At 42.8% G+C, this 18,815-nt stretch overlaps 2 long non-coding RNA genes across 3 annotated transcripts in view; one reads left to right on the forward strand and one right to left on the reverse strand.

Annotated features, from left to right (window-relative positions):
• Nucleotides 1-18,815, forward strand: part of LOC110359060 (uncharacterized) — a 32,725-nt gene that overhangs the window by 3,322 nt on the left and 10,588 nt on the right. Inside the window, exon 2 of one of the 2 annotated variants that reach the window (XR_002413961.2) lies at nucleotides 2,810-3,050. This is a non-coding gene — a long non-coding RNA (uncharacterized LOC110359060). Of the gene's footprint in view, nucleotides 1-2,809; nucleotides 8,109-18,815 lie in introns of those variants that run through there. The other variant, XR_010468898.1, reaches the window with a different exon arrangement.
• The window catches only part of LOC135577269 (uncharacterized), a 31,724-nt gene continuing 12,962 nt past the window's right edge, over nucleotides 54-18,815 (reverse strand). Inside the window, exon 2 of the long non-coding RNA XR_010468899.1 lies at nucleotides 54-250. This is a non-coding gene — a long non-coding RNA (uncharacterized LOC135577269). The remainder of the gene's footprint in view (nucleotides 251-18,815) is intronic.

Below are 18,815 nucleotides of genomic sequence, written 5' to 3' on the forward strand. Positions count from 1 at the left end.
GTATCTATGCTAGTATCTAAGTGGTTAAGGCTGTGCTTACATAAATGGGTATCTTAGTTTGGTAAGATTTTATTTGTGTGATTGTGATGGAGAAACTGCAAGCTTGTTGCCATATTACTCATTCCAACTGAAAAAATTATCTCTCCTTGGCTGTCACATCATCTTCATGGCCTTCATGGAACAATTAGTGTATTTTACATGTGTCTGGAAGATTGTCCCTCTTCTTATGTAGCTTCTCCTTGGGAGTTTGCTTTATGGTGAGAAGAAAACAAGAAATTAGGAATGCTGAGACAAATGAAGTGACATTTTCTATAATTTATCTTTTACTAGATTCTGCTAATCTCCCGTTTTGTGTGTTTGTAGACATGCCAGTGCCCTGAAAAAGGTTGTAATTTTTTTTCTTTAGTGGAAACAGTAGCAGAGTCATCATTATGTAGTGGCCTTAATCAGATGGAGGTCTAGGTGGTTTAGTTTTCATCGTGCTCTCCCTTCACCTGTGACCCCCAGCCACAGTGTTGCTTGTCTTCACATTAATACTCAGATTTGTAATTGCGGATTGAACTACACTTGGGAGATGAAAATGAATTACCAGTTCATCTGTCAAATTAAATTAACAACTACAGAAGTAGAGATAGAGGTCACACAAAGCTGATCAGGCTTCTAGCATGTCTGGCTTACAGGGCAACTGTGAGAAGAGGAGAAAAAGGGACAAAGTGATTTTACATTTGGGGCAAGAAGTGGTGAAATGTTTGCCAGGCTACTATAGGAGTCTGTGAAGCTCTGCTGGGACAGTCTTGAATTTGTAGGTTAGAGAGTCTAACAACATGCAAACGAGGTGTCTAGAGAGGGTAAGTACCTGAAGAAACCTCTCTTCTGTTTGTGTGAGGGTTTTTACAGACATAGGAAAATATATGCAGCTTGCAGTATGCGGGTTGGACTTAAATTGTTATTTCTACTCAAAACTGCATCACATTTGTCATGCAGACTAAGTGTAACATCAAAATGTCAGAATGTGTGCTGCTTCTTAATGGAGTCTGTTATCCCAAATCTGAATAGGTAAATCTGAGAACAAATAAAACTTTGGAGAACTTGAGTGTAGGGGTGGGAAACAGTCATTTGAGTTTGTCTGAGAGAATAGACCTGTGAGTTGTTCTTTTTTAAACATATCATGCAGATGAATAAGAACATAAATTTTCTAAAGTATAGACAAATAATTTTAGAAAATGTTACTAGAAAGCACTCACTATTTTCACATCAGCCATAGAGCTCAATGATCATGCTTTCTCTCTCTAGGTTGGGAATTATTGAGTAGGATAAATACTTAATATTCATACAGATTTCAGTGACATGGACTCCCAGGCTTGTCTCAAGATGAAAACCGGATGAGTCCAATGAGTGAGTTGTCAGAAGGTGGAAGAAGTTGCGTAGTGGAGTCTCTGATGGGCTCATTTACCTTCTTGGGATATCTTGAAGTTCATCCAGTAATGCTGATGATTAAGGGGGAAGTAGCACAGTGTCATTTCTAAACAGAATTGATTTTCTTAGTCAACAAGTTTTTCTTTGGGTAGAAGTTGGGAAGAAGTGGGAATCTGTCCTACTTCTAACAGATGGTACTGAAAATTAAGAAGCAAAACCAGTCTTTCACCACTTACCATTGTGCAGTGACTACTTCTGTCATGTCAAGTTTTTATACTTTGGAACTTGCACATTGAAGCTTTCTACAATGAAAAATTGGGCTCTCCTAATCCTGAATCAGCCTATAAATCCACAAAGTGTAGAACAGTGTGTTTATCCAGACTTTTAGGAGCCAGAAGGTTAAAGCCTTTCATCCATGAAAGTAATGGATTTGCTTCTTGGGGGATGCTTGCTAAAATGTCTCCCGATCCTCTAAGGTTGAACTGCTTTGGTCTCCATGCCACTAAAGCACTTTGTTCAGTGAAAAATGACAATATGAAAAGGAATGTCCATCTGGAAGCTTCTGAGAGGATTTGTTACCTGATAATCTCAGAACAATTAAGACCAGATTGGGAGTGGGAGCAGCAATTCCTGTTCGGGAATGACAGGGCAGGAGACAGCACCAAATTAATTGCTGTAACTGTCTAGTATTTAACTTCAAAGGACCCTTTCTATCAGTTACTGTGCACCTTTCTAGCTGTGAGAAAATTGAGAGATAGAAGAAAGCATTTGATTCTCAAGTCTGTCTCTCTTGCTGGTGCACACAGCCCAAGCAATCTCAAACCTGTAAATTCTTGAGCTGCGTCCTGAGTGCCAAAAGTGTCTTGACAAACAAATGAACAGGACTTTCCACAGTGGATGTGCAGAAGAAATATTCAGGCTAACAGAGTACTCTGCTGTATTCCTGAATGATGGTCTGCATTTCAAGTGCCTGCCTAGCTTCTGCGAACTGCAACCTGAGCTCAGAGACAGAGAAGGAGGCAGTAACTGAAAAAAACAAGCCATGCACTGGAAGGGTACTTAGTGCAAACTAAAACATCCATCTGCTAACCAGACAGTATCACGTTGTACAGGGTTTTCTGACAGAGAAAACAAGTAGCGATACTGCTGTTTTTTATGTGGAACAATGTGCTTGGTGCAGTGAAGAACTCCAGATACACTATGACAGTACTGGAGTAAGTCTTTCACACCATGAGGTTGCTCCTTGATGGCAATCTGAGAGCCTGAAAATAGTCTGCTTTTTGGAGTTCTGTACACTACAAAGCAATGTCTTGTTTGCATGGTGCCTGTTTTCTGTACCTCTCTTTGATTGTATGAGCAAATTAAAAACTTTAACTGCTTTCCCTTTTTCCAGCCTTTCTGGGCCCAGTGTTGGAGATTGCCTTTGAAGCAATTACCCTGTGAATAAATGGAGACTCCATCGTGACTTGAAGGTGTAACCGATGTAATGAGGGAAGAAGGAAATCTTTCTTAAGCGTGCTGTCCAGAATAACCATGGTGCTCCTCAAATCACGTCTCTGTTACAATTTGGTCTTGCCTCATGAAAAAGATGGTGGTGGGTGGTGCGTAAATAAAAACAGAAGTGATTTACATCAGTTGGCCCAAAATGATGTTGCACTACAGTATATAACAAAGGACCCTGTTACGTTACATCTGTTCTTGTCCCTGCAGGTGTCTCATAGTTGTTCTGGAAATGTTGCTCACATGAGGAGCAAGCTGATGTGCAGGTGTTCTTGCCAATGGCAGTTGTCAGCCTGGGAGGGCGTTGCCTGTGCAATACCACACCAGGTGTGGCTCCGTATGAGGCACTTGAATTACACCTCAGCTTGAATCTAAGTTTGAGTTTTATGGTTTGTATGAAGTGAAAGGCTTTCACTGCCCAAATGACAGCTCAGCGTTGGTGGGGGTTTTGATGAAAGTTTGTTTTCTTCAGAAAGACTTCAGTTCTCTGGAAAACTTTTTTGAAAGCACACCCCTCATGCGAGATATTTGGCAGCTGGGTCATTTGTCATTACCTCAGTGCTGGTGACTTTCATCATTCATGGCAAGAAAAAAATTCAGAAAAAGTGTAGTTAGAAATGAGCCTTACAGGAGTTTTTAGTAACAAGAGTGAAGGACAAGATCACTTGTAAAGAACAGGTTAACTGACATATAGCCCAATCTGTACCCCTGTAACTAGCTTAGTCTGTGTCATCTCTGCTCTTGTCTGAAGCAGGTGGCAGTGCTGAAGTCAAGTACTAGGCTGCTTTAGGTGTGATGTAGGTTAATAATTACCCTTTGCAGGACACACTGCAGCCTGTTTTGAGACTCTGCTTATCATGTGAACGTGAATGTGTCTTACTGCAAAAAGTTGAGCTGTCTTTGGTGATCTGGTAAGTTGAGTGCACATACTGCAGTAAAATGGTGGACTGGGGAAGTAGCTTTTACTTGTCCAAATAACCAACCACCAACAACAATAACAAAGGGGGAGGAGAAAAAAAAACAACCCACCAAACAGTCCTTTGAGTGCCAGAAATGATAAAGCCTGGTTACATTTGGGTTTGTGGCTCTTCATATATATTTTGCTGTCATAGAACTTTACAATATGTTGAGATGTGGGTTTTTTGTTTGTTTTTTTGTTTTTTTTTCCTGTGGATTTGAGGGTTTCTAACTGTATATGGAACTGTTTGCATGACCGTCTGCTTTTCTGTAGCATAATGAATTTTTCTTTGGCTGCTTAACCTCCTAGGGGGGCAAACCTCTGTCCCAGTCACATTTGTTGAATAGGTTTTAGAGGAGGATTCAAGATGGATAAATAAGACCACAACATACTTAGATATATCTATCTCATTGGTACAACTTCTTAGGAAACAAGGTTCTCTTCAGAAACTTTGCAAAAACCCCAAACTCCAGAACTAAACCCTAAATCCTCAGTGGCATATGAACTTGTCACACCCTGCGTGCCCTTTTGGACTCTTTCTTCCACATTGAAGGCCTCAGCTCATCCAAAAGTTTTGGATAAGAAGCCATTCTTTTATTTTTATTTTATTTTATATTTTTGTAGCTGTTCTGCTATTTGCTGAAGGATATCTCAGCTAGCTACTCCAGTTTCCCAACTGCCCTTCCACATAGGGGCTTTTTAAGAGGCCATTATTGTTTTAAGGTGTCTGATAGAGGCTAAAGCATGAGAATGATCTGTGTTGCATAATGACATTTCAGATTTTTAACTTTTCCCTGTCTCCCATTAATCCTTCTGCAGGTTTCGTCAGCACCCCATAAAACCTGTATGTTACACATGTTCCAGTGTTCTTCACAACAGCAGGCTGGCTGCTGCGTATTTTTCAGATTATGCCGATTTTTTTGGTTTTTTTCCAGACCCTTTGCAGAACAGGGGGAACTGAAACTAAAGATCGTGAGGTTCCGTCCTGGAAATTCTACTGCTCTTGGAGGCTTCTTTTCGAAGCCAGAGCGCTGTAAGGAAGGTTAAGTGTAAACAAGAATCAGAGACTTTCAAGTGCAGAGGGCTGACAAAGCCATTAATTCTCCTTTTTCAATAGATCAGTGAACGATATTGCAAGGGCCAGAGCATCTGCTGATGTAAATTATTGTAGTTTTACTCATCACGGGATTCAAATATCTTCATTCCAGCTGGGAATGTGTCACTGAGAGATAATTTTGCACCATCAGCATCAAGGGAGACAAAAAAGCAACATTAAACAACAAAAACAACAGCAACAACAAAAAACCTGCCTAGGTCGATATACAGGGCATTAAAGACCTACTTTAAAACAAAAGAGAAGGAGCCTACACTTTGTAGGTGGTCTTGTTAAATGAGGCTTTTTGTTTGTAATTACTGGCTTTACAGATGAAATGTAGTTAAGAAAGTGCAAATTAGCAGCCTGCTCTTGCATATGCTGAAGTATTGATATAAGTAGGTCCTTGAACTTCAAAGGGGTTACTCACATGAGCAAAATTAAATGCAGAACTGTTGTTTTTTCATTCACTTTCTTCTAGGTTGGTGTCTCCTATAATTTCTGGGGGTTCGTTCTGAAAACCAGACCCAGTTCCTCTGGAGATTGCAAGTGTAATCTCATTACCTGCTAATAAACCACGCTTTTTTCTTTTCTTTTTCTTTTTCTTTTTTTTTTTTTTTTTTTTTTTTTTTAATTTCTCCTTTCTGCATAGATTACTTTGCTTCGCCTTGCTTCTTGCATGTTCATGGAAGGCTGGAATTAGCTTGTGGCTGGTGACATTCTTACCAGAACATGCAGTCCGGTCAGTAATACACGACAGATGTATTACTTGTCTCACTCTGGGATAGCTTCTATATGTGTAGGCAACATTCCCAGTCCCGGGCAGGTGTCTGAAGAAGGCCAGGCTAACACAGCCAAGTTTGCAAGAGGCAGAATCTCACTGTGGCTGAATTTGATAGGGATCTGCCTCCTCTTTGCCTCTGCTGTTTTTCTTGCAGTGATACTCCAGTCCAGCTGCGTGGGGCTGGTGCAGGGGAGTGGGAGGAGGAGAGGTCATTAAAATTTGCCCTGTGGGTTGACAGCTAGCCAAACCTGTTTAACACTCTAGGTTGTTTGTACAGCCTATTTACTAGTGCATTTTGTTTTCAGAAAATGCAAGTGACTTGGTTTACAGATAGAGCTCCAAGAGTAGGTACATGTGACCCAACCAAGGGGCATTGTAGTTTGGCTAATTCAGCCTAGTTAGTGCTGAGTTCCAAATGCACTAGATTCCACCAAAGTTGAGAGATAGATGTTGCTTCCATTACTTCCAAATGAAGTTTTGTATTAAACTTCTTATGCTCTGCTGTGGGTGCAGAGTTTTGCATTTTAATCAGATGAGAAATCCTGTTCTTGCTCCTCCATTTTCAGTGAACCCCTCTTTATGCCTGATTCGGACGCTTCCCAGGCCTATCTGCAGGTTTGCATCCATGCCCTTGCTTCACAAAGGAAAACACAAACAAGTCTTTCATCTGACTTCCATTGAAGTCAATGAGAGTTTTTCCACTCACTTCAGTGGTAGTTGGAGTGAGTCTTTCATCTTTCCTTCCTAGAAGCTGGTTGATCTGGGTCCCTTTTTGTTCTTCCTGTCCTGGCCCTTGTCCCCATCATGTCTGAGTACTTGGGTCAGTAGTAGATTACTCTGTCTTGTTCTGGTACTCTTCTTTCCTGTTGTTTGATGAGGCTAGGGAATAATAGTGTCTCCATTATTCTGGATGTCTCTAACTAAGGATGAATGGCAAAGATAAAAGACGAGATTTTTCAAGATGCAAGTGACAGTTTCATATGATTTTCAAAGGTATTTAGAAGCTTCAGAGACTACCACTTTGTTCCTGTTTCTTTAAGCCTGTAATTATCCTGAAAGGACCTAGCATTAATTAATAAATTAAGGTCATGGACAAAGTCTGTTGCAGAGGAGCTGAAGAGGCATGAGCTCTACATCTGTTTCTGAATGTTCGCTCTTCGGAATTCCAGACATCTCGGTCTTGGGCATCATCATACACTGGCTGTACAGGCAAAATGTCAGCGCCACATACCTTGGAGGAAACCTGTATGGAAAAGCCACTCTTCTGAGTATGTGGTGGTGGCTGTGGCCACCATATTCAAGCATTTGAGGGCTTTCCTCCCTTTCCTTAGTTATCAGTTTTCATTTTGGGGAGGTGGTTGTGTGATTTTAGAGAAGTGTAAACAGACTAATAATTGCAAGGCTTAGACCCCAGAGAGTGACTGTTCTATGAGTAAGCTTTCAGAGGTAAAGAGCAGCCTAGTGACTTGTTCCTTTCATATAGGAATAATATAGGAGACACCAAGATGTGACAGATGAGAGATCTGCAAAACACTTATTCTGTGTCCTACTACCTGTTGACATAAGGCAGCTCAACACTCCAGCTCTTAGCTTATCTAGAAGACTTCGCCTGGTTTATGGCTGCTCTGAGTTGCTTGGATATGCACACTATAGCAATTAGTTATGCTAGCGATTAGTTGTACCTCCAAAAATTGAGTTCCTCATTAAAGCCTGGCCCAAGATGTGAAGACCTAGCATTCACCTGGAATCTTTCAAGTCTCTGAACATTGAAAGTCTAATAGTAATAATAATAATGATGATTATATATAAACACATTAACACTTACCAAGTATGTCACAACCACACAAAGGACAGACTAAAGCGTGTTGACGAGAATGCAAGAAGCAGCAGAACAAAAGTTCAATGATAGTGACTGCACACCTTCATAATAAACATCATTATTTTAATAAAAAGTATGTCCCTTTGACCAGTTTTTTTTCTCAGAAGATGTTCAGGGCACTTTATAGCATAACTGTGTCTCTAGGATTACAGACAGAAGGACTGATATTTTTTCTGAGCAGTTTTGGTCCAAAAAGCTGCTTCCATCCCCCCACCAAGAGCTCAGAAACTGAGGAAACAAAGCATGCATGTGAACGTAGTCTTAATTATTCTTCCTGTGGCTTGTGTACAGAGGAGGGCAGGATCCACACATACTTCAGGTGGTGAGTGCAGGAGCAGAGCATCATTGGAGTTTGAACCTAATCTGAGTGTGCTGGTACAGTATTCAGGGAGCTGTTGGGTTTAGAAGGTAGGCTACCGGGTCGATGCTTGGGAAGTATCAGTGCTTATCTTCACCACTGATTTCCTGTGCATTTGGGGTAAGTCCTTCACCTTTTAAACATGCAGACTGATGTCATGTTTCTGAACCTAGGGTGAATGCTTTTTAAGTGGAAATATATGTTATTTTAATTTTGTTGTGTGGGTGAGGCATAATCCTCAAAAGAATGAACAGTCCTCTGCTTATGCCCAGTGGCCATTACAGTCTCAAAATAAGTACAAGACCATGTAATGATGAACAGAAAAGTAAGTCAGTTGTTTAGGTTCTAGAGCTGAAGCAGTGAAACATTTCCAGGCAGCCAGAGATTTCTTTCCAATAGCCTGTGCAATGTAGCGCGTAGGAATAAATGGCATAGTTAATTACTCTGACCACAAAAATCTAAGCATCTGTGACCTGCTTTCTGTGTAGAGATTTTTGGGAGGATTGCACTTCCTATGAAGGTCTGAAAGCAATATCCTAGATAAATTAGTTTGCAACCTGTAGTTGGGGATTACAGTTTAAAACATATGAAGGGAAAGGGGCCAGCATTTTTCATGACATAGAGAAGTTTGTAAGTGCGTAGTGGGCAGTATTTTCAGGAAGGAGCAGTGCATTTAGAAAATGGTTTGGATGGACTTTACCAGGAGGTACCAGGCATGTTTCTGGAAAATCTGAGGCCTTGTGTATTTAACTTCCTGGAAATCATGTATTACTTTTGACAATATAAGTCCTTGGGCCTTCTGAGCTGTTCTGAATCCACTGCTCCATTCAACTGTCTTGTCACTCAGGCTTTGTCAGAAAGATTTTCAGAGTGGGAAACCAGGGAAACTGATCAGCGTTATAATAAAGTACCTTTTGCTTCCCTGCTGAGAGTGTTAGGCTGAACAAAAGTATTACCTTTTTTAGGAGATTAAATTATGCCAAGCACAGAAGATGAAGTCCCAGGGACTTTATTTCTAGAGCCTTAGCCACATGATCCTTACTGGCAATCCATGTAATTTATTGGAGAGGTCAAACAGCCTGCTTGCTGGGTCTATGCCAAGCTGACATGCTGTAGGGAAGTAATTTCTTCTTCACATCTATGAACAGTCTGGGTTTTTTTTTACTTTTTAAAGTGTAATGAGAGCATGTTTCTTCTCAGCACCAGGTCCTGGCTGGTGTTAATCTTCTCTGTGCTTCTCCTGCCTGAACTCAAGCCCTAAACACCTGTTAAAAAATTGGGAGATGTATGGGGAAAAAAATAATATGGTGTTTTTCAGAATTCCAGGGTAAAATAGGCCAGCATTGATAGCTGGCAACATGCAGACTTATAGGCAATATCTTAAGAATTTCCTAGTGTCAACTGCTAGCCGCTTCAGCAGCTATCCTTCTTGGCAAGTGTGAGATGTTCTCTAGCAGCTGATGCCTTTTCCATCTGCTAGCATCTAGGCTGAACTGTGCCTCAGTCACAGTGCCTCCTGTTCTCTCTCTACCTTTTTTTTGGTAGCTCTCCTGTTATTTGTGAGCCTTCTTTGCTTATGTTTGTATTTTGAGCTCCTTAGAGTGGGGACAGGCATGGACAGGGTATAAGGAGGCACAGGACAGCGTCTCACCCTTCTGGTATGACTTATGCTCTCTGTCCAGAAATGGCACCTAGTTTTTAGGCCTACAAAAACACATTTTTGTTGTCTTGTGGCCATTAACCAGTAATTTCAGATCATTCTGTAAGGATGACCCATCCTCCTTAGTTTTTCTATCCTATAGCCTCTGAGTCATCCACTGAGTTTACCTGCAAAGGTTTAGAATTGTTGCTTAGATAGCAGGTAGTCAAACAAAACAATATTGCAGCAAGCATTGCATCTGGGGGTGTTGGTAAAACAGACCCACACATTTCTCATGATCTCATTAGCAACCACGGAACCTGGAAGACCTTTCACTGGAGAGAGTGTTTATTCATGCCATGTCTGTCCTCTTAAACTTCCATAGTGCAAGATCGTGCAACAGACTGCAAGGTAAAACACCTTGGAAAATTCAAGTGTATCAAGTCAATACAGGAATCTCATTGGAATAAAATGTTTATTCCATAAGGCATGCTGGCTGGTATTAATTATGTCAGACTCTGTCGGTATATCCCAGAAGCAATTGTCATTTTGCTTAGTAAAGGATGCAGTAGTCCGAAGCTAATGTGCCAGAACGGAGGTGGCATTTTGTGTGTCAACAGCTTGCAGATTCTTCCAGAATTAGAAAATGTTTGTAATTCCTTGCAAGCACAAACATTCCTGCAACAAGCACTCCTTTCTGCAGCAGATGTCCTTGAGTCTGCTGAAGTTAGATGGGGGAGAAGTGCATCTCATTGATCCCCTCCCAGCTCCAGCAGACTGTTTGGCTGGAGGTCACTCGTCTCAGCGCTGTATCGGCTCTCTCAGAGCTCTGGCAGCTCAAGCCCCATATGAGACGAGAGTTGGTGTGTGTGTACATGTTGCACGTGTGGAATGTGTAGGATTACTTGTAAAAAGCCCTGTGGTTGTGAAGTACTCAAAACAAGGATGTCTGAAGTAGCTGACTGGATACCTGGAGGCCTTCATGCTGGGCTTTATGTGTGTGTGTGTGTGTGCAAGGTCACAGGAGGTGCTAAACCCTACTTAATGCTGTGTGTTGCCACATTTAAAATTCACAAAGCAAATAGACTTCAGGCTCCTCTGCTGCATGTGTTGGGCTGCTTTTGTGCTGCTTTGTTTTCCAGTTTCCTCCAACTGTAATTTTCTCTTGTCAGTTCCACTGTGGGGAAAGAAAGTTGAAATGCAATTCAGAGCTGATGCTTACTGAACCTCTTTTAGAGTTGAGATATCTAAGCATGGAACACATCAATTAGGCAAACTACAGAGGGCAAAGTCTGCATAATGTAAATGAGCACTTTCTGCAGACTTCCTTTACTCGTAATGACCCTGTGTCAAGGAACAGGGGATGTAAAATACATAGTTAAGGGCAAAGCTAGGTGTTGATACCCCAAGCTTTCCAGTATCTTCTTTCTGTCTGATTGCAGAGATCATCATTTTGCAGCACCTTGGGCCAAATTCTCCCAGGAGCTTAGCTCTTTGGAAAATCAAATTACTTATTTAGGTGCAAAGTTATTTTTAAACTGGTTTCCTAATGAAATCAGGGATTAGGCATTCCCCCTGCCTCTCCCTCTCTGACCATCTCTGTCTCTCAAGCCTTACCCCTGAATTGCTTCTGAATCCATTTGCTAACCACAGGTGACCAGCAGCAAAGAGCCTCAGAGCATGTGAATTCCATATCATAACCGATTTTTCACAGAGAGGTGGGGAGGCCAGTGAAACAGCCTCTTGTCCCACTGGTGAATGAATCTACACACCTGTTGTGAATGAGCTTCTTTTTGCTTAACCCAAGGGGCAAAGGGATGTAAAAAAGGGAGTGTTTTCAACACAAAAGGGAGCTGGAGATAGGGAAAAGATCCAGGGATGCTTGGGGGTCTCAGAACAAGAAAAGGCCATGAGACTATTTAGTGCCAAGTTGTAAGAAACAGCTTCAGTGTGAGTGTTCCAATGGTCGCATCTTTGCTTGGATGTCTGCTCCTGGCATGGCTCCATGGAATGTGGGCCTGAGTTATCAGGAACCTCAGAAACAGCAGAGCTGAAAGGGATGTTGCAGTAATGTCCTGTACTCCTATGGGGTCTGGGTAGTGAAAGCTGTAAGAAAATGGACTAAAATAGGTATGGATTTTTTTCTCAGCAGGCACCCTGGTGCATCTTGCAGCAGAGCAAGTCACCGTGGTCAGAAGCCTGCCACAAACACAAGTTGTGTCTCCCTCTGCCCTGGCATGGCCAGGTGCATCCCTGTGTTGCTCAGGAGTTTTTACCATCCTCATTTTTGCCTGGAGCAAGTAGGTGACAAGGCACTGGGACAGTGCAGCAAGGACAGTGGTGGCAGCTGTCCTAGCACAAGCTGGGTTGGGGAAGGATGTCCTTACTCCCTGACTTCCTCCTGTTTGTACACCAGCTAGGGCAGGAGTGAGCTCTGTCCAGGATGTGGTTTAGGAACGTGAAATCATTTATGTCAGTTCAGCCTGCCTTCACAGCCTGATCTTTGGGCCAAGGCTAACTTGCTGGTAGGGACCCTTAACACTCCCAGCAGTGAGGAGAACCTAGAGACAGTAGCACACAAGGGTAAAGGGATGTCTTTTGGGCCCTCATATCTTCCCACGTGACAATGCACGTGGATGCTTGTGCTATGGTGCTGGAGCGTGATCTACACTGGGAGGAACATCAGGGAACTGTGCGGCACAGGTCAAAACAGCTGCAAAGTCCTGCTGCTTTAAGTGAGATTACTACTATCCTAAAACTTTAAGCTTCACTGAGCACGTGTGTGGTTAAAGTATGTATTTTAAGTTGAATAAGCTTTATCTTATCCATATCTTTGATACAGAAAGCAGGAATTTGACCAGAGCTATAAAACTACAATGAAGCCTTTTTTTGAATATCCAAAAGATGAAAGTGAGGAAAAGGAGATCTGAGTTTCTGATACCATAGCTGGTGCTCGTGTAGTGTTTGATGTCTTTAGTGGTAATATGTCTGGTAATCCCCAAGGAGTGTATTACCAAGCTTAGCATAGTGAGGTGGCTTCACTCCAGTCCTCTTATGCAGGTCTACCATCTCAGACTCTGCTCACTACCATTACGTGTTTCTCAATTGTCTGCCCCCATGTGATCCCAGGAGCATGCATGAGACCAAATACGGTCACACAAAGGAAAGCCATCTAATGTCAGAGCCAAAGGGAGCGTTGGAGGAAAGCTGTCCAGGTAGGTGGATGTGTTGGTTGAAGAGAATCACAGTAGGTGATGTTTGGTAGCTGTTCAGTCTCTGCTTGAGTCTCTGCCAGGGCACCCAACTCACCTCCCCAACAGCCCTGTCTGCATCTCTGCAGCAGTGTGCCCCACAGGCAGATGCTTCCAGGTACCTCTGGGGTTTGGCGAGATCATCGGTGAGCTGCAGGCCAAGCTCTCTCCCAGGGGTGCAGCTTTTTCAGCCTCTGTGGGGACAGAGCTCATCCAAAACTGATGGTGTACTGTCAATCTGCATATTGCTAAGTTCGATCTCCCTGTCTGTACATGCTGGCTATTGAAAAGGCCAGCATAAGTCTCGTTAAATGCCATGTCTGAAGCGGTCACACATCCTCTGTGTAAACTCATGGGCATTTTTAATGTTTCCTGAGAGGCAGGCTTCTTGTGCATTGGGGTTGGGAATGTTACCAAGGGGCAGGTAGTCTGCTCTTCCAGGTGAACAAATAGGATTGCTTTACCTATTTTGCCATAAAAGAGCATTTCTTGACTTAAGTCACAGTTTAACCTGAGCTAGCCATCACAGCCACTCACTCACTACCTCCCACCCCAACGCAAAATAGAGAAGAGAATTCAAGTGGAAGGGAGAAACTGCTGGATTGAGATAAACATAGTTTAATAAAATAACAAAATAATACTAATATACCACCACTACTACTAATATATATGTATATAATGGAAACAGAATATACAATACAGGATACTCAATACAACTCCTCATGAACTCCGTCTGTACCGAGCACCTGGTCCCAAAGCCGATCCCGGGGGAAAAGGCAGAAAGGCCCAGAGGCCCCTGCAAAACAGCCGGATGGCAAAAGGCTGAACTAGAAGAGCTCCTGAACCTTACTCAACCAAAACAGAGAAGAATCGTAACAGGTCACACTGGCCAGAAAACCCAGCTCCTGCTAAGTATGAAGCATGACACTAATGGCATGGAATATTTTCATAAATCAGCCTGGCCTATCCATGCCCCCCTTCCTCACTGCACGCAGAGAGCTCAGAAAAGACCTTAGGTCCCAGACACAACTAGGACAACAGTAATTTCTTACATTCTCTTTGTTCCAACTCAAAGATACTAGAAAGTTACTTGAAGAAAAACATTAGTTCTGTCCCAGGGTGCTATCTTATCTTTCTCAAGCTAAATCCAAACAATAGTCATGCTAGCTGTGAAAACGTTTCTAACTGCATGAAGAAAATTATCTTGCTTCCATCAAACCAGTGCAACTTTTTACATGCCATCACAGGTCCTCTCCCTTTGCCCCCACACCAGCTGGAGTACTCTGTCACTGACTTCCATTGCAGTTGTGGCATGTGTGATCAATGGTAATATGAAGGTTACATAACTTGGCATCCCTGACAAAATCCCAGAACATTGCAAATGGGTTGAGACCTCCAGAGGTTTCTAGTCCGACCTCCCACACTGGGCTCCATATGCATGACTAGTTAAAATAGACACTTATCTGTCTTCCTATTTTTGCTGGAGAAGCCCTTCCAGGATGCAGCCAGCAGCGTTACTGCATTAATAGCATTTGCTGGGGTAATAGGAAATAAAACCGTTGATTTTTGGAGCCTATAATCATGCTGAAGCTTCAATGGAACAGGAAAATTAAAAAAAAAAAAAAAAATAGAGAAAGAAACTTATGGGGGAGGGACAACAAAGGTTATGTCTCTCGGGGTTGTTCACCCACTCAAACAACTGGCCTGAGCAAGTTGTATTTCAAGCTTGGGTCACCTTACACTCGCAACTGTGCATACTGGTGGCAAAAGGCAGCCCACACAGTGCACAGCTGTGAGTCAAAAATTACAGTGCTGGGCAACTGGACGATGTGACTTGCACAAGTCACGTCACATCCTTAATTGCAGTTTCTGTACAAGAGTTGTTATCTCACCCCTGTGATGCCTCCAGCAGGTCTCCAGGTGAGTCAGAAATATTGCTCGCCTCAATTTCAGACAAGGTCATATGGTTTATGCCATCTCACTCAGTGGTGGTGCATCTCACAGCTGATCAACAACATGTCTGGGATGAACATAATCTCATTAAATTATTGCCTATGGCATTCAACTGCATCATGTGCCTTTCTGAAAAAAGCAACATGGAGGAAAAGCTGCTGTATCTGAAAGCTACACAACAGGTTGCTGTCTGCACTCATGGTTCATTGATTCTTCTGTGGATGTCTTGTCAGGTGGGGTTTGTGGTCTCACGCATTACCTAAGCAGTCATCTGAGGCAGATGCCAGCAAATAGTTGTTTCCAAATCTTACGGAAAAGTCTGCAGTAGCAAAAATGTCGTCTTTTTTTGTACTGATTTGCTTTTGCATATCAGTTTGGTTTGCTGGTTATTCAGGCTGTGGAGAAAAGCAGCTCCCATGACAATGCCTGACTGGGAAACATATCTTTTTTTATGGGTTCACAAGGGTTTTTCACACTGAGGAGTCAATAGCACTAAAGAACAAAGCCAAAGGACTAAATCCCCATGGGGGGGGCAAAAATAAATAAAAATGAAATGCCACAGCAGCCAGCTGTGCCTTCGCACGGTCATAACAGCAGGGAGCATGATCTAAGACCTTGGTGCTGGTGGCAGCTGTCCCATTTTTGATGTCTATGAAGGATCTGGATTGATTTTCTTCATAAATGTCTGAGAGACAAAGGGATGTCCCCCCTGAGAAAGAATGGTGAAATAATTCTGTTGTTTCACTGCCAGTAGACTATTCTACTGCTGTTAAGCTTCATATACCAAGACCACTTTAATCAGTTCAGACTGCCAACTGCTGATGGCTGGGGGCATGTCTTATTTTATAGTGCTTGGGGCTAGGAGTGAACCACACATCAGTGAGTTTTCCCTGTGCCATACATAATCCAAGTGCTTCAGGGGTATCTAAAATATCCTGGACACAGAAATCCCACCTGCCTCTTCCAGAACACTGAGCTTGTCCCATCCAGTGACAGTGCCCACACCTCTGAGCTAGGGGAGATCTCAGAAGAATCTGCTTTCCTCAGCCACGCCATTAAAAGCAGTGATGAAGCAGAACTGTCTACAAATGATATCACAGGATAACCAAGAGGCTGAGACCTTCTGGCTTCCTGCTATCTGGCTCTTACTGTGCTAGCCCAAGTTGCCACATGCAATCTCTGCAGCTCCAGGGACCGGCATGGGAATCCCCATGGTGGGCTGCCGTAGAGACTTTCTGTACCTTCTGCCCTGAAGTGCGCTGGCATGCTGGCACTTCACACTCTTCACGCTTAGTCCAGGAGGGAAACAAGATTCAATAAGCCTGTAATGAGAATCATACAGTTCTGGTGTGAATGGACCTCAGCATTCCTGAGGGCAGAGCTCAGCCTGAGCCTCCCTGGAGGGAGCAAGGTCATGCACACCTCCAACCGGTGTACATGACACACTCCACTCCCCGATCCTCTGAAGGCAAACAGAAGTAGTAAGGAGAGGAGGTGCTTTGAATTCGGATAACCTTTTCATTGAATTTGAAACAGAGGTCTAGCAGGTGTTCTGGCCCTGATCTTCAGCTAGTATACAGCTGTCAATATGTTGAGATCAGTAACTAGTTTTAACTTGTACACATCTTCCTAGCCTGGTATAATGTGACAGTGTCAAGGGGCAGTGCCTCCGTGGCTTCCCACTGCTGTTGGTTACAGTGCTATCCACGCTCCCTGTTAAAAGGGTGGCCCTCATTCCTAGCTTGAATGTGTCCACTTCCAGCTTTCAGCCCCTTGTAGTTCCTCTTCAGACTTTCTCTGTTAGATGTTAAACACTGTAGGATGTGTCATGCCCTTCTCTTTAAAATGGATAATTTCTGCATTGTGTTGTAGTGCAGAGATACCCAAAGACTCTAAATGAGCAAAGTTGGGTTTCAGAAAAATCTCAATATAGCAACATAGGCTTTTTTTTTTTTAAGCAGATGGTATTGGTCAGAGTGGAAGAAAGCACATGGGGAATTATATGCTCTTCTGGGCTCATTTATTCTTGTGTGTTGGCTTAGTTTTTTCCAGCCTTGCTGTGCAATTAATTAGTACTTTTCTTTGCCTTGGTGTCCTCTTAGTAGAACTGGCTTCAGTGATTTTGCTTCACAATATTGGAGTGTTGGGACATTTTAGTGACATTCTTAGTCCCTTTTCCTCTGTATTTCAAAAAATGTAACGTAAAATGCTGTAGCTTGCCATCACAGCAGTGAAAACCTTGAAGTGCTCTGTTGCCTTTACTTTAAATTATCTTTATGCAATGTGAAATATATGGCTTGGCTTTCCTCAGATTTGCACAGCCTCAGCTTCTACACCCTGTGCCAATTCTGCTAGGACTCCACTGTGACTCCATCACTACCATGGAGCTGATGTTATATACTGGGAGAATGAGCTTGGTTTCTGTCTGGCCCACTACCCAAGTGCTATTCGTGAGAGTGTCTCGCCAGCTTTCTGTCCTGAACTGCAAAAAGGAGCCTGGACTTCTTTAAGAGAACACTTAGGCTTATTTGGCTGTTGCATTTGTGTTGGTCCATGCTCTGCATGCACTTGATAGCTTTCTGTCTCATCCATACTGAGTGTTTTGGTGATTGTGTCCTCTTGAAGATTTCCCACCCTTTCCAGGCACTGGATGGGTCCAGCATTTGTAGGAAGTTCATGCAAGTCTGAGTGAAGTTGCTTTTTCCAATGAACTGGGATCTACACAGAAACAGAGACTTGAGATTCTTCCAGTGGGCTGAGACTTGGAAAAATCAGCTTGGACAGTTTTCTTCTGCTATAGCGGAGTGTCATGAACAAACTGATCCCTGCACCTTGGCCTCAGAGAGGATGTAGGCACCACCTCTGTGTTAACAGTGGCTACAGCAAGGGCTGATGGCTTTACGGTAGCTTTGCATTATGCTGCAACAGCTCTCTAAATCCACTGAGAGGCAGGTTTGAAAGTAAACGAGATGTTAGTCTGATGCTGAACTCCTGCTGACCCAGAAGAGGAAGAGCAAGTGTTATGAGTCTTGCTGCCCAAGCGACCTTCTTTGGGACTTTTGGGGCCACGGGCTTGGCATGCAGGGAGGGTGGAGGGGATAAGCCTGGTGCAGCACCTACTCCAGGATCCCTCTACAGAGACATTTCCCTTCACATGTAAGATGGAGGAGTAGGTGATCCAAGCCTGGGAACCTCAATAATTGTTTATCTTGTATAAATAGAAGTGGTTGTTTTAAAAGGCAAATAAGAAACAGGTCCTTCTCCTCTTCCACCCACCTTTTGTAAGATGGATCAGAAGCAAAGTATGGTGTGCCATCACTGTGAAGACTTAACACGCTGAAAGTCATTTCAGTGTGTCTACATAGGCTTCCTTGAGCAGAGATTGATATGTGTGAGTATTTAATCAGCGCATGAATAATAATAACAGAACAGAGACCAACAACAGCAAGTCAGCAGGACTCTATGCTCACCACCTAGTGGTTATCTGCCTGTGTTTATCTGTTACCCACGCACTGTGTACTGCCGAGTCTCAGCCTACATTAGCTTTGCTGCTCATGCCAGCTTAGCACCCATATGCTCTTTCATGAGGGCAGCACTAGCAGCCCAAATTCACATCGTCATATGCCGTATTTTATTGTGAAACACTTGGTTTTTTTTTGTTTATATATCCTAGATACAAATTTCAGGTAAGTGTGATGAAATAGTGAGTCTTTTTTGTTTTGTTGTGCTTTTCCCATATGCTAAATACCACACTGAAACATGCTCAAACCCCTACTGAAAAGGAGCCATCTGGGAGGAATTTAGTTTCACAGCCAAATATGGACCTTGGCTGAATCAAATTCCAGAATGCAGATATTTGTGATCAAATCTAGATCCAAAAGTCGTATTCCACACTTTTGTAAGGTACTTGGGAAACAAACAGCTGAAGCCATTCACTGTGGTCACTGAGGAGTGATCTTTTAAAAAACCTGAGCTTTTTTTGTA

The sequence above is a fragment of the Columba livia genome, chromosome Z (genome assembly GCF_036013475.1).
Source record: "Columba livia isolate bColLiv1 breed racing homer chromosome Z, bColLiv1.pat.W.v2, whole genome shotgun sequence".
Lineage (NCBI taxonomy): Eukaryota > Metazoa > Chordata > Aves > Columbiformes > Columbidae > Columba > Columba livia.